Source organism: Giraffa tippelskirchi, chromosome 4 (genome assembly GCF_054371585.1).
Source record: "Giraffa tippelskirchi isolate mGirTip1 chromosome 4, T2T-mGirTip1v1.2.pri, whole genome shotgun sequence".
NCBI classification, from domain to species: Eukaryota; Metazoa; Chordata; class Mammalia; order Artiodactyla; family Giraffidae; genus Giraffa; species Giraffa tippelskirchi.
The window spans coordinates 53,634,313-53,646,619 of record NC_137278.1 but is presented as its reverse complement, the minus strand read 5'-3'; the positions used below and the strand labels follow the sequence as shown (position 1 = coordinate 53,646,619).

General features: G+C 43.7%; 1 long non-coding RNA gene and 1 pseudogene across 3 annotated transcripts in view; both read left to right on the top strand.

Annotated features, from left to right (window-relative positions):
• The window catches only part of LOC145547423 (uncharacterized), a 44,525-nt gene that overhangs the window by 16,802 nt on the left and 15,416 nt on the right, over positions 1 to 12,307 (top strand). The gene's annotated exons all lie outside the window — the stretch shown is intronic.
• On the top strand, positions 3,850 to 7,581 carry LOC145547421 (cyclin-dependent kinase 9 pseudogene; annotated as a pseudogene). Its single transcript, XR_014083823.1, has one exon. The product of XR_014083823.1 is annotated as a cyclin-dependent kinase 9 pseudogene (transcript).

Here is a 12,307-nt window from a genome sequence, read left to right as displayed (position 1 = left end):
AAATACATTTTTTTAAAAGGTATATGGGAACAAAACCATGCTCATGCATTTACATATCATCCCTATGGCTGCTTTTGTACAACAGCAGAGTGAATAGTGGCAACAGTAACCATATGGCCAGTAAGTCTAAAATACTTCCTTGACCATTTATAGAAAAAGTTTCCAGGCTGTTGATCTCCATACCTCCATATATCTCCTGTCCACAATCTTCCAATCTTCTTCCTTTCAGGTCCTTGATCTAATGTGCCACTGCCTTTAAGTCTGTATGCATTTTCTTCTTGGGCCATTTGTCTTTCCACACAAAGTAGATGACCAGATATACCACCCAAAACTCTGACCCTTGGGAGGGTTTCCCTTCAATCCTCTTTGAGGATCACCCCTGAGTGACAGTGTACAGTATCAGCAACCCACTTTTGGCTTGCACCGGGATATCCAGACAGTTCACCCCAGAGTCAGTCCTGGACTTTTGTCTCACCACCCCGCAAGCAAACTCAGGAAGAGGCGTGAGTGCAGTAGTGGACGATGACACAGTGTTTTAGACCACTTGCATGTGCAGATTACTTTGTCTTTGGCCCCTCTGTGCTATGCAATACTTCAATTTTAAAAAACATGTATTTATTTATTTTTGGTTGTTTTGGGTCTTACGTGTGGCTCGCGCGACCTTCGTTGCAGCCCACAGGCTTCTCTCTAAGCTGTGGCATGCGGGCTGAGTAGTTGCAGTACATGAGCTTGGTTGCCCCTTGGCATGTGGAATCTCAGTTCCCTGACCAGGGATCAAACCTGTGTCCCCTGCATTGGGAGGTGGATTGTTAACCACTAGACCACCAGGGAAGTCCCAATACTTCAGTTTTATATAGGATTGCTGCTGTACTCACTCAACCTTGTAACCTAGTAAGTCTTCTAGAAATCAAGCTCACAGTAGGCCACTTGGTCACATGATATCACACAGTCACAGTTGCATCTCTATGGTGATACAGGAGCATGCCAGGAGCTGTTTATTCAGTGGCATATAGTTATCTTGAGTTTGCCATATTATACCCCTTATAGATCTTTTTTTCACTATAGAAATCTCTACTTTCACAATCTTCTTTATTACATGGCTCATGTGGCAGAGTTGCTTGTAATGTCACGTGAATCAGTTAGTTGCAGAGCCCTTTCTTGCTCTGGGCCCCACTCAAATTTGTCAGTCCTCCATGTGACCAAATAAACAGGTCAGAGCAGGTTTCCCCAGGATAAGACTTACTAGCTCCAGAACCCAAAGGAGCTACCAAGTATTGTGCTGCCTTCTCAACAGATCACTAAACACTTAATTGATGTGATAGGCCTGCAGAATCTTCCTAGTATTTATCTCCCGTTCTCTGGAGAGTGTGTCTTTTACCAAGGCACCAACATACTTGCCACTTCATCCAATAAATATGATGTTATTGACATGATGGACCAATGTGGTGCACTTCAGGATATTCAGATAATCTTAATCTTTTTATTCTGCAACTAACCAGGTCTTAGTTGCAATAATACAGGTCTTTTGTTGCAGCATTCAAACTCTTAGTTGCAGTATGTGGGATCTAACTCCCTGACCAGAGATTGAACCGCCTCTGCCCCTCAACTCCTCCCATCCCCAACCTCCACATTGGAGCTCAGAGTCTTAGCTGCTGAACCACCAGGGAAGTCCCCCAGACAGTCCTAATCTAATTGGCCTATATTATGATGGTGTGCAGACTTTAAAATATGTCCTCAGATTCATTCATATTTTTGCTCCAGGAGGTGGAGCTTAATTTTTCTCCCCTTGTGGATCACTTGTTCTCAGGGAAGTTAGTGGCCAGCTTGTGAGCAGACACATAAACAACCAATGGAGAGGCACATGTGATAAGGAACTGAGGCTTCCTGTCAACAGCCATGAATGAGTCATCTTGAAAGTGAATCTTCCAACCCTCATTAAGACTTCAAGTGATTGCAGGGTCTGTGGATATCCTGACTGAAACCATTCGCAAGATACTGAACCAGAACAACCCAGCTAAATTACTCCTGCTCCCTGACCCACAGAAACTGTGAGATAATAAATATTACTGTCTGCTGCAGGGTTTTTGTGACATAGTGCCATGGGATACCTGCAGAAACCTTCTCAGCATTCATGCATCTACAGCCCTGAAGTGTGAGGTATCTTGGTCAATGGGGGATAAAAGCCAGTGGATAAAAGCTTCTCTCTTTATTTACCTGGTAAATGGTTCTGAAGCACATTTCATATGGCTTCTCAGATGGTCCCACAGAATCAAGTGTTAGTTACCTATGAAAGTAAAAGTGAAAATATTAGTCACTCAGTTGTGTCTGACTCTTTGCTACCCCATGGACTGTCACCTGCAAGGCTCCTCTATCCATGGGATTTTCCAGGCAAGTATACTGGAATGAGTAGCCATTCCCTTTTGCAGGAGATAATTGTGACCAATTTGTTAATGCATCCATGTACTAGCTGTCCCTCTTCTCTGTTTCACTTACTCTTTTTTTAAAAATTATTTTTTCCCCTGGAAAAGGAAATGGCAACCTACTGCAGTATTCTTACCTGGGAAATCCCATGGAGGAGCCTGGCAGGCTACGTCCATCGCAAAGAGTTGGACATGACTTAGCAACTAAACAACAACAGCAATGGCAGTTCTAGCCAGTATGTGAGAACAAAAAGTTGTAAGGAATTGGCGGTTGGGGTTGAAACAAAAATCCTATTGTTACAGTATATTAATGCATATATATGGAATGTAGAAAGAAGGTAATGATGACCCTATATGCAAGACAACAAAAGAGACACAGATGTGAAGAACAGACTTTTGGACTCTGTGGGAGAAGGCAAGGGTGGGATGATTTGAGAGAATAGCATTGAAACACATATATTATCATATGTGAAATAGATCGCCAGTCCAGGTTCAATGCATGAGACAGGGTGCTCAGGTCTGGTGCACTGGGATGACCCTGAGGGATGAGATGGGGAGGGAGGTGGGAGGGAGGGTCAGAATGGGGAACACATGTACACCCATGGCTGATTCACGTGAATGTACGGCAAAAACCACCACAATATTGTAAAGTAATTAGCCTTCAATTAAAATTAAAAAAGCCTTTGGGTGAGATTGTCTATTTAGAAAACCAAAATAAACTACAGGTAAATATTTAAACTTAAAAGTATTTATTTATTTCTGGCTGTGCTGGGTCTTTGTTGCTGTATGAGGGCTTTCTCTTGTTACAGTGAGCAGGGGCTACCCTGTGTTGCAGGGCAGCTTCTCATTGTGGTGGCTTCTCTTCTTGCAGAGCTTGGGTTCTAGAGAGTGGGGGCTTCAGTAGTCATGCGTCACAGGCTTAGTTGTCTGGGGGCATATGGAATCTTCTCGGGCCAGGGATCAAACCTATGTCCCCTGAACTGGCAGGCAGATTCTTAACCACTGGACAACCAAGGAAGTCCACCTGTTTCACTTACTCTTAGTCCTCACTCTCTTCCCCTGGGATTGCCCTCCCCCAAAGCTATTTTCACAGATTCCTTTGTCTGTTTTCAGGGAAACTTACAAGATAATGTAAAAAAGGCACTCGACACAATTCAAACTTGATTTTATATATAACTACCCAGTATTTAGCATCTTATCTTATTAATGTAGAAATATTGAAATTAGAAACAGTGTTACTATCTTCATTATGGTTTAACATCATTTTGGCTGAATTAGCCAACACATATTATACGAGGGCAAGCATACTAGATAAGAAATATAATATTGAGGCCAAGGGGCCTGGAGCACGACAGCAGGACCTGGATTGGGAGCTGCAGCGGCGGTGGGGGTGGCTGGAGGTGGTGGCGGCGGCGCACTGGAGTCAGCCATGGCAAAGCAGTACAGCTTGGTGGAGTGCCCTTTTTGTGATGAGGTGACCAAATATAAGAAGCTCGCTAAAATCGGCCAAGGCACCTTCAGGGAGGTGTTTAAGGCAAAGCACCGCAAGACCGGCCAAAAGGTGGCCCTGAAGAAGGTACTGATGGAGAACGAGAAAGAGGGGTTCACCATTACAGCACTGTGGGAGATCAAGATCCTCCAGCTTCTAAAACACGAGAATGTGGTCAACTTGATTGAGATCTGTGGAACCAAAGCTTCCCCCTATAACCGCTGCAAAGGCAGTATATACCTGGTGTTTGACTTCTGTGAGCATGATCTTGCCGGGCTACTGAGCAACATCTTAGTCAAGTTCACACTGCCTGAGATCAAGAGGGTCATGCAGATGTTGCTTAACGGCCTCTACTACATCCACAGGAACAAGATCTTGCACTGGGACATGAAGGTGGCTAACGTGCTCATCACCCGTGATGGGGTTCTGAAGCTGGCAGACTTTGAGCTGGCCTGGGCCTTCAGCCTGGCCAAGAATAGCCAGCCCAACCGCTACACCAACCGTGTGGTGACCCTCTGGTACCGGCCCCCAGAGCTGTCGCTCAGGGAGCGGGACTATGGCCCTCTCATTGATCTGTGGGGTGCTGGGTGCATCATGGTGGAGATGTGGACCCGCAGCCCCATCATGCAGGGCAACACGGAGCAGCACCAGCTCGCCCTCATCAGCCAGCTCTGCAGCTCCATCACCCCTGACGTGTGGCCAAATGTGGACAAGTACGAGCTGTTTAAGAAACTGGAACTGGTCAAGGGCCAGAAGCAGAAGGTGAAGGACAGGCTGAAGGCCTACGTGTGAGACCCCTACGCACTGGACCTCATTGACAAGCTGCTGGTGCTGGATCCCGCCCAGCGCATCAACAGTGAAGACGCCCTCAACCACGACTTCTTCTGGTCTGACCCCATGCCCTCGGACCTCAAGGGCCTGCTGTCCACCCACCTGACCTCCATGTTCGAGTACCTGGCCCCTCCACGCCAGAAGGGCAGCCAGATCACCCAGCAGTCCACCAACCAGAGCCGGAATCCCCACCACCAACCAGACGGTGTTTGAGCGCGTCTTCTGAGGCCGGCTGCTGTTGCTTCTCATTAGGGCCATGGTTTTGGTTTTCTTTCTTCTGCTCTGTGACTTGCACCGTGGAGATGATGGGGCATGTGAGTTTTTCCTCTAGCACATATCTTATTTAATCCGCACCCTGGGCATCCGGCACCAACCGAGCAGATTGGAGTAAAACTTTGGCGGAGAGTCCAGGAAGGCACCTGAGCTGCCTCACCTTGTTCCCTGGCTTTGGCAGCAATGCCCAAAGGGTCTCCTTTTACCTTAGGACAGGACAGAGGTGGGGGGAAAGGCATGCCCCACCGGTGACTCTGAGAGACCCCTGCATGCTTGGAGGAGGGGACTGGTCCCTCACCCACCCCGACCCTCCTTGTGGGACGAGAAACTTCTGTGGGGCACAGAGCCAGCCTCAGGAAAGGGAATGGGCTGCTCTCGGCCTAGCCCTCAGAACCTCTGGGGCCAACAGAAGCTCTTGGTTTCTTCAACAGGACAGTTTTATCGTGTTGATTTTGTTCAATTGTTCAGAGACATTCCTGGGTACAGGCTGGTCAGTTACAATTAAAGTTGACTCTTTTTCAGTAAAAACAACAACAAAAAGAAATATAATATTGAAAAGAAAGAGATAAAACAATCTCTATTTAGCAGCGTGCCCAGTGGTCCCGTCGATCTGTCCCTTGTTTCAACACTGTTTGGAGGGAACAGACCTAGGGCCCCATGCTCTGACCACCCTCCAAACTCCTCTCCAGCCACAAGTCCGAGACCATCTTCTTGGCCATTCCCTGCCTCTGGAACCAACCAACCCTGAGGTTAGCCCTTTGTTGCCCACCAACCAGGAGCTCCAAGATTCATCAGGATTATTCCACTGAGATGGAGGCCATTGTCAATGGCCTGGTCAACCTGCATCTGCTGGCCTCTTATACCCACTTCTTTCTGGACTTCTGACCACAAGGATGTGGCTCTAGAAGGTAGAAGATCCTTCTTCCAAGTGTTGACCAGAAGAAGCACCAGGGTACCTCATGCCTCTTGAAGAGGGAAAATCAGCACAATGACTACACCCTCTTCAGGACCTGCAAAAGCTGTCTCGAAATGAAAAGTGTAAAACCCTGGACACCATGGAAGACTCTATGGCCCTGGAGAAGAACTTGAACTAGGCTTGTGGGGATTTTCATGCCTTGGGCTTGGTACACACAACCCCCACCCCATCTCTGTGACCTCCTGGAGAACTACTTCCTGGATGAACAATCGAAACTCATCATCAAGTAGTTGGACCACCACTTGACTAATTTCTGCAGGCTCTCCAGCTCTAGTCTGGGCTGGGAGAGTATCTCTTGAAAAGTCTTACCTTCCAGAAGGACCAGGAGTCACTGGAGTCCAGCAGCCTTTGAGGAGTCTCTCTCCTCCCCACCTAATGTCAGAGCTTCAGCCTGATCCTGTATCTGTAGCCACTAGGCAGCTGGAATCTTCTCTCAAGCCTTAGACCAAATGGAAACATTAATATTTTGCAGCAACAAACAAACAAAAGCCCTATCTCTCTTTGTCGACAATTGTTTAGTTGGAACACCCAAAAGGATTGAAGGAAAAACTATCACAAACAATAAAAAAATTTAGTAAAGTAACATGATATAAAATTAACATGTAGAAATCAGTAGCCTTCATGTATATACTAAGCAATCAGAAGATATAATGAAAGAGAAGATACATTTAAAATAGCAAAAGTAAAATAAAGTATCTACTGTAGATCTAAACGACATGTGAAAAACCTCTATGAGTAAAATCGATGAAACACACATGAAAGACACAAAAGTGGACTGGAACAAATAGATGCATCTCCCTTTTGGATTGGAAAATTCAATTTGTAAAGTTGTCAATTCTCTGTCAGTTAAGTGATGTACTTACTAGTCATGATCTCAGTGGAAATTATCACTGGGTTTTGATTGTTTATTTTGTAGGGTTGAACAAGTTTATTATACAAAGTTTATTCTTCCAAAAGGAAAGAATAAACAAGTAAGAATTGCTAGTAAAATTCCTTAAGAGAAAAGTAGAGTCTAGCCCTCAAAGACATTAAAATTTTATAACTAAATGTTACAATTAAAACAGCATAGAAGTGACACATGAACAGACAGACCACTGGAATTGAATAGAAATCCAGAAATAGACCTAGGTGCAAAAGGAGATTTGGCATACAAGAAAAGGTTGTATTTCAAATCAGTGGGGAAAAAACTTTTAACAAATGATATTGAGACCATATGGAAAAAAGTAACATGAGATTCATTCTTTTGATAAGCTGGAATAAATGGTAAATGAATAAGAGATCTATCTATGAAAAATGAAAACACATAAATACTAGAAGAAAATCTGAGAGCATTTCTTTATAGCCTGGGAGTGGGGTAAACATTCATAATTTCACAAATCAGAAGAAGTAGGAGAAAAAAATTGATAACTTTCACTGAAAAAACATAAACATGCTTTGTGCGAGATAAATTAGATAAAGAGACACAGAGAGAGAGAGAACCATACATTTTCAAAAGACAAATTGACAAATGGGGAAAAGGTATTACAGCTTGCATCACAGAAGGCTAATACTTCTAATATATGAAGTGTTCCTGATTTTTAAAACAAGAAAAATATACATAGTAGAAAAAGAAATGCAAATGGCAAAGATGCTCAGCCTATTTCATAGACTGAAGGAAATGCTTGTTAATAAGGGAAATGCTTGTTAAAATTACCCTGAGATAATATTTCTCCCCTATCAGATTGGCAAAATCCAGAAGTTGACAGCATACTCTGATGGTGAGATATAGGAAGTGAGGCTCGCCCATTACTCACGAAATGCAAAGTGATATAATCTTAATGGGTGGCAACTTGGCAATATCTAGCAAAATTAAATATACATTTACTCTTAGATTTAGCAACCCTAGGAATCTATCACAGAGTGCATGCTTGCTCAGTCGCTTCAGTTGTATCCAGCTCTTTGCGATCCTATGGACAGGCTAGACAGGCTTCTCTGTCCATGGGGATTCTCAGGCAAGAATACTGGAGTCAGTTTCTGTGCCCTCCTCCAGGGGATCTTTCTGATACAGGGATTTAACCTGTGTCTCTTTTGTCTCCTGCATTGGCAGGTGGGTTCTTTACCACTAGTGCCACCTGGAGAGTCACAGGTAAAGCTGTGAAATGACATACAAACATGGAGTTTATTGCAGCACTGTCTGTAAACAATGCAAATATCTGGTTGAATATTGCCTCTGTAAAAGTGGAGTACTATACAGTTTTAACAAGCAATGAGAACAATCTCCACTACTATGATCTAAATTGTGTTCCTCCCTCAAAATTCTTATGTTGAAGCCCTACCCCCATTGTGATAATATTAATATTTGGAAATGGAGCCTTTTGGTAATTAGGTTTAAATGAGGTCATGATGGTGTGGCCCTCATTATGGGATTAGTGCCCTTATGAGAAGAGATACTGAAGGGCTTACTCTCCCTGCCATGTGAGGACACGGTGATCAGGCAGCCTTCTGTTAGCCAGGAAGAAAGCTCTTACTAGAAACTCATCATGCTAGTATCTTGATCTTGAACTCCCAGCCTTTAGAACTGTGAGAAAATTAATTTCTGTATAAGCCGCCCAGTCTATAGTATTTTAAAAATATTTATTTATTTATTTATTTATTTGGCTTCGCTGGGTCTTAGCTGCAGCACACAGGATCTTCTATCTTCTTTGCTGCATGCAGAATCTTTAGTTGCCGCAAGTGAACTCTTAGTTATGGCATGTGGGATCTAGTTCCCTGACCAGGGATCAAACTCAGGCCCCTTGCAGTGGGAGCTTGGAGTCTTAGCTACTGGACTACCAGGGAAGTGCCTTTGTTGTGGTAGTCCAAGCTGCTTAAGATACCTACCTACCTCTATGCAGTGATCCCAGGATATATTGCTCAATGAGAAAAAAAACAAGGTACAGATCGGTGCACAGAATGCTGTCCTTTGGGTAAGAAAAATATGGAAATATGAGTATGCAAATGTATTTGGTGATATTTTTGTAAAGAAAAAATGAAAGCATAAATTGTTACTATAGAGCAATCTTTGCCAGTCTTGTTACTCCAGAGGAACTCTTACAATTATTTTTAGGTCCCAGGGGACCTTGCATAAAAATTATACCTACAGCTCATGGTACATTAGCTTGCTTGTAAAATGTACATATAATCGCCCAATAATAATTGACTGCTCTTTTGAGTAGAGAATACTATTTTCCCCTGCCCTGGGGAGTGTGCATTTTGCTTAACTTATTAGCACAATCTTCTTTTGTGGTTTTTCCAGTCACAAAGAATATTAACTCCAGTGCAAATCACTAGTGTAGGTAAGGGAAGTTTTAACCTTCATTAAAAAAAAGTTTCCTACATGAGTATTTAACATTATCCAAAAAGATCTTCCCAGATGGCACTAGTGGTAGAGAACCTGCCTGCCAATGCAGGAGACGTAAGAGGCTCGAGTTCGATCCTGCATTGGGAAAAATCCCCTGGGGAGGGAATAGCAACCCACTCCAGTATTCTTGCCTGGAGAATCCCATGAACAGAGGAGCCTGGCAGGCTACCATTCATTGGGTCACAAAGAGTTAGACATGACTGTGGTGACTTAGCACACAACACAAAAAGATCTGAAGTCTTACTACAAATTTCTACTATACTAGATGTTAATGAGATGTGATATGTGTATGTGTGGTTTTTTCCCCACTGAAAAGTAAAAATTACTTTCTAGCCAAACATTCTTTTTTAAAAAGTATTTATTCATTTATATATCTATTTCTTTGGCTGTGCTGGGTCTTAGTTGCAGCACTCGGGATCTTCATTGAGGCCTGTAGAATCTCTTAGTTGTGGCCTGCGGGATCTAGTTCTCTGACCAGGGATCAAACCTAGGCCTTGGGATCTCGGAGTCTTAGCCATTGGACCACCTGGGAAGGCCCTAAACATTCTTGAAAAAAAAAAATAAGGTAAGCTTAGCTAAGCTTTTTTGAAATTAACTGGTTTCTTTCCTTTGCACAAAATTTTAAAGTTTTAGTGAGATATGATTCACATACCATGCACTTCACCTACTCCAAGTGTAGAATTCAGTGATTGTCAGTATATTGACAAGTGTACGCAACTATCATCACAGTCAACTTTAGGAAGTTTTCATCATCTCAGGAAGAAATTCAATACTCTTTAGCTATAACCCACCCCCTCCCCCACCGCCATCCACCCCAGCCCAAGGTAACTACTAATCTCTTCTTTTAAAAAAATTTTATCTATTAATTTTTTATTTTTGTCTATGCTGGGTCTTCATTGCTGTGTAGGCTTTTCTCTGGTTGCAGAGAGTGGGGGCTACTCTTCATTGCAGTGGGCAGGCTTCTCATTGCGATGACTTTTGTTGCAAAGCACAGGCTCTAGGGTGCGAAGGCTTCAGTATTTGCAACTCCCGGGCTCTAGAGCACAGGCTCAATGGCTGTGGCGCTTGGGCTTAGTTGCTTTTTCACATGTGGGATCTTCTTGGATCGGGGATCAAACCCATGTCTCCTGCATTGGCCAGTGGATTCTTTACCACTGAACCACCAGGGAAGACCTATTTGAAGGTTCTAGTAGCCATGTACAGTAATTAGCCCCTTTACTTGTCAAATAGCTGTTGTTTGTAGGTCAGTCAGTCAGTTCAGTCGCTCAGTCGTTTCTGACTCTTGGCGACCCCGTGGACTGCAGCACACCAGGCCTCCCTATCCATCACCAGCTCCTGAAGTTTACTCAAACTCATGTCCATCAAGTCAGTGATGCCATCCAACCATCTCATCCTCTGTTGTCCCCTTCTCCTCCTGCCTTCAATCTTTCCCAGCATCAGGATCTTTTCTAATGAGTCAGCTCTTCGCATCAGGTGGCCAAAGTACTGGAGCTTCAGCTTCAGCATCAGTCCTTCCAATGAATATTCAGGACTGATTTCCTTTAGGATGGACTGGTTGGATCTCTTTGCTGTCCAAGGAACTCTTAAGAGTCTTCTCCAACACCACAGTTCAAAAGCATCGATGCTTCAGCGTTCAGCTTTCTTTATAGTCCAACTCTCACATCCATACATGACTACTGGTTTCCACAGTTTGTTGTGATCCACACAGTCAAAGGCTTTGGCGTAGTCAATAAAGCAGAAGTAGATGCTTTTCTGGAACTCTCTTGCCTTTTCAATGATCCAATGGATGTTGACAATTTGATCTCTGGTTCCTCTGCCTTTTCTAAATCCAGCTTGAACATCTGGAAGTTCACTGTTCACATACTGTTGAAGCATGGCTTGGAGAATTTTGAGCATTACTTTGCTAGTGTGTGAGATGAGTGCAATTGTGTGGTAGTTTGAGCATTCTTTGGCATTGCCTTTCTTTGGGATTGGAATGAAAACTGACCTTTTCCAGTCCTGTGGCCACTGCTGAGTTTTCCAAATTTGCTGGTATATTGAGTGCAGGACTTTCACAGCATTATCTACATGTTTGTAGGTAAGTGTCTTTAAATTTTGGAGTCAGCTAGACTAAATGTGTTCCCTAACAATTCATGCATTACATCCTAATGCCCAATGTGATGGCATTTGGCTGTGGGGCCTTTGGGAGGTGATTAGGTCACAAAGGCAGGACGCTCATGAATGATTACTACTTTTATAAAAGAGATCCTTCCCCTGCCCCTTCACTTCCACACAGTGAAGAGACGGCTCTGTGAACCAGGACGCGGGTCTCACTGAGTCTGCTAGTGCCTTGATCTCAAAATTCCCGGCCTTCAGAACTGTAAGAAGTAAATTTCTGCTGTTTGTAAGCCACTTGATCTATGATAGTCAATTGTTGGTATTGTTTAGTCGTTAAGTTGTGTCCAACTTTGTGACCCCATGGACTGTAGCTTGACAGGCTCCTCTGTCCATGGGATTCTCCAGGCAAGAAGACTGGAGTGGGTTGCCATTTCCTTCTCCAGGGGATCTTCCCAACCCAGGGATCGAACCCACATCTCCTGCATTGGCAGATAGGTTCTTTACCACTGAGCCACCAGGGAAGCCCTTGATTGTTGATTATAGTAGCCCAAATGGACTAAGACAGAGCCATTGCTGAATGTGTCAGTTCGGTGCAGACAGTGCAGAAAGGAACAGAACACCTCAAATTACCAGTCCATGTAAAACTCATTCCTAAGTGTTTCTCATCACAAAACTGTACTTTTTTATGTCTTTTGTCCCCTACTGCATTGAGAAAGCCCACGTGCAGCAATGAAGACTCAGGGCAGCCAAAAACAGATAAATAAACAAAAGGGCATGCATACAGAAATGGAAGGAATTTATGACCAATTTTAAGTCTACCATAAGTGGGGACATCTTCTGTC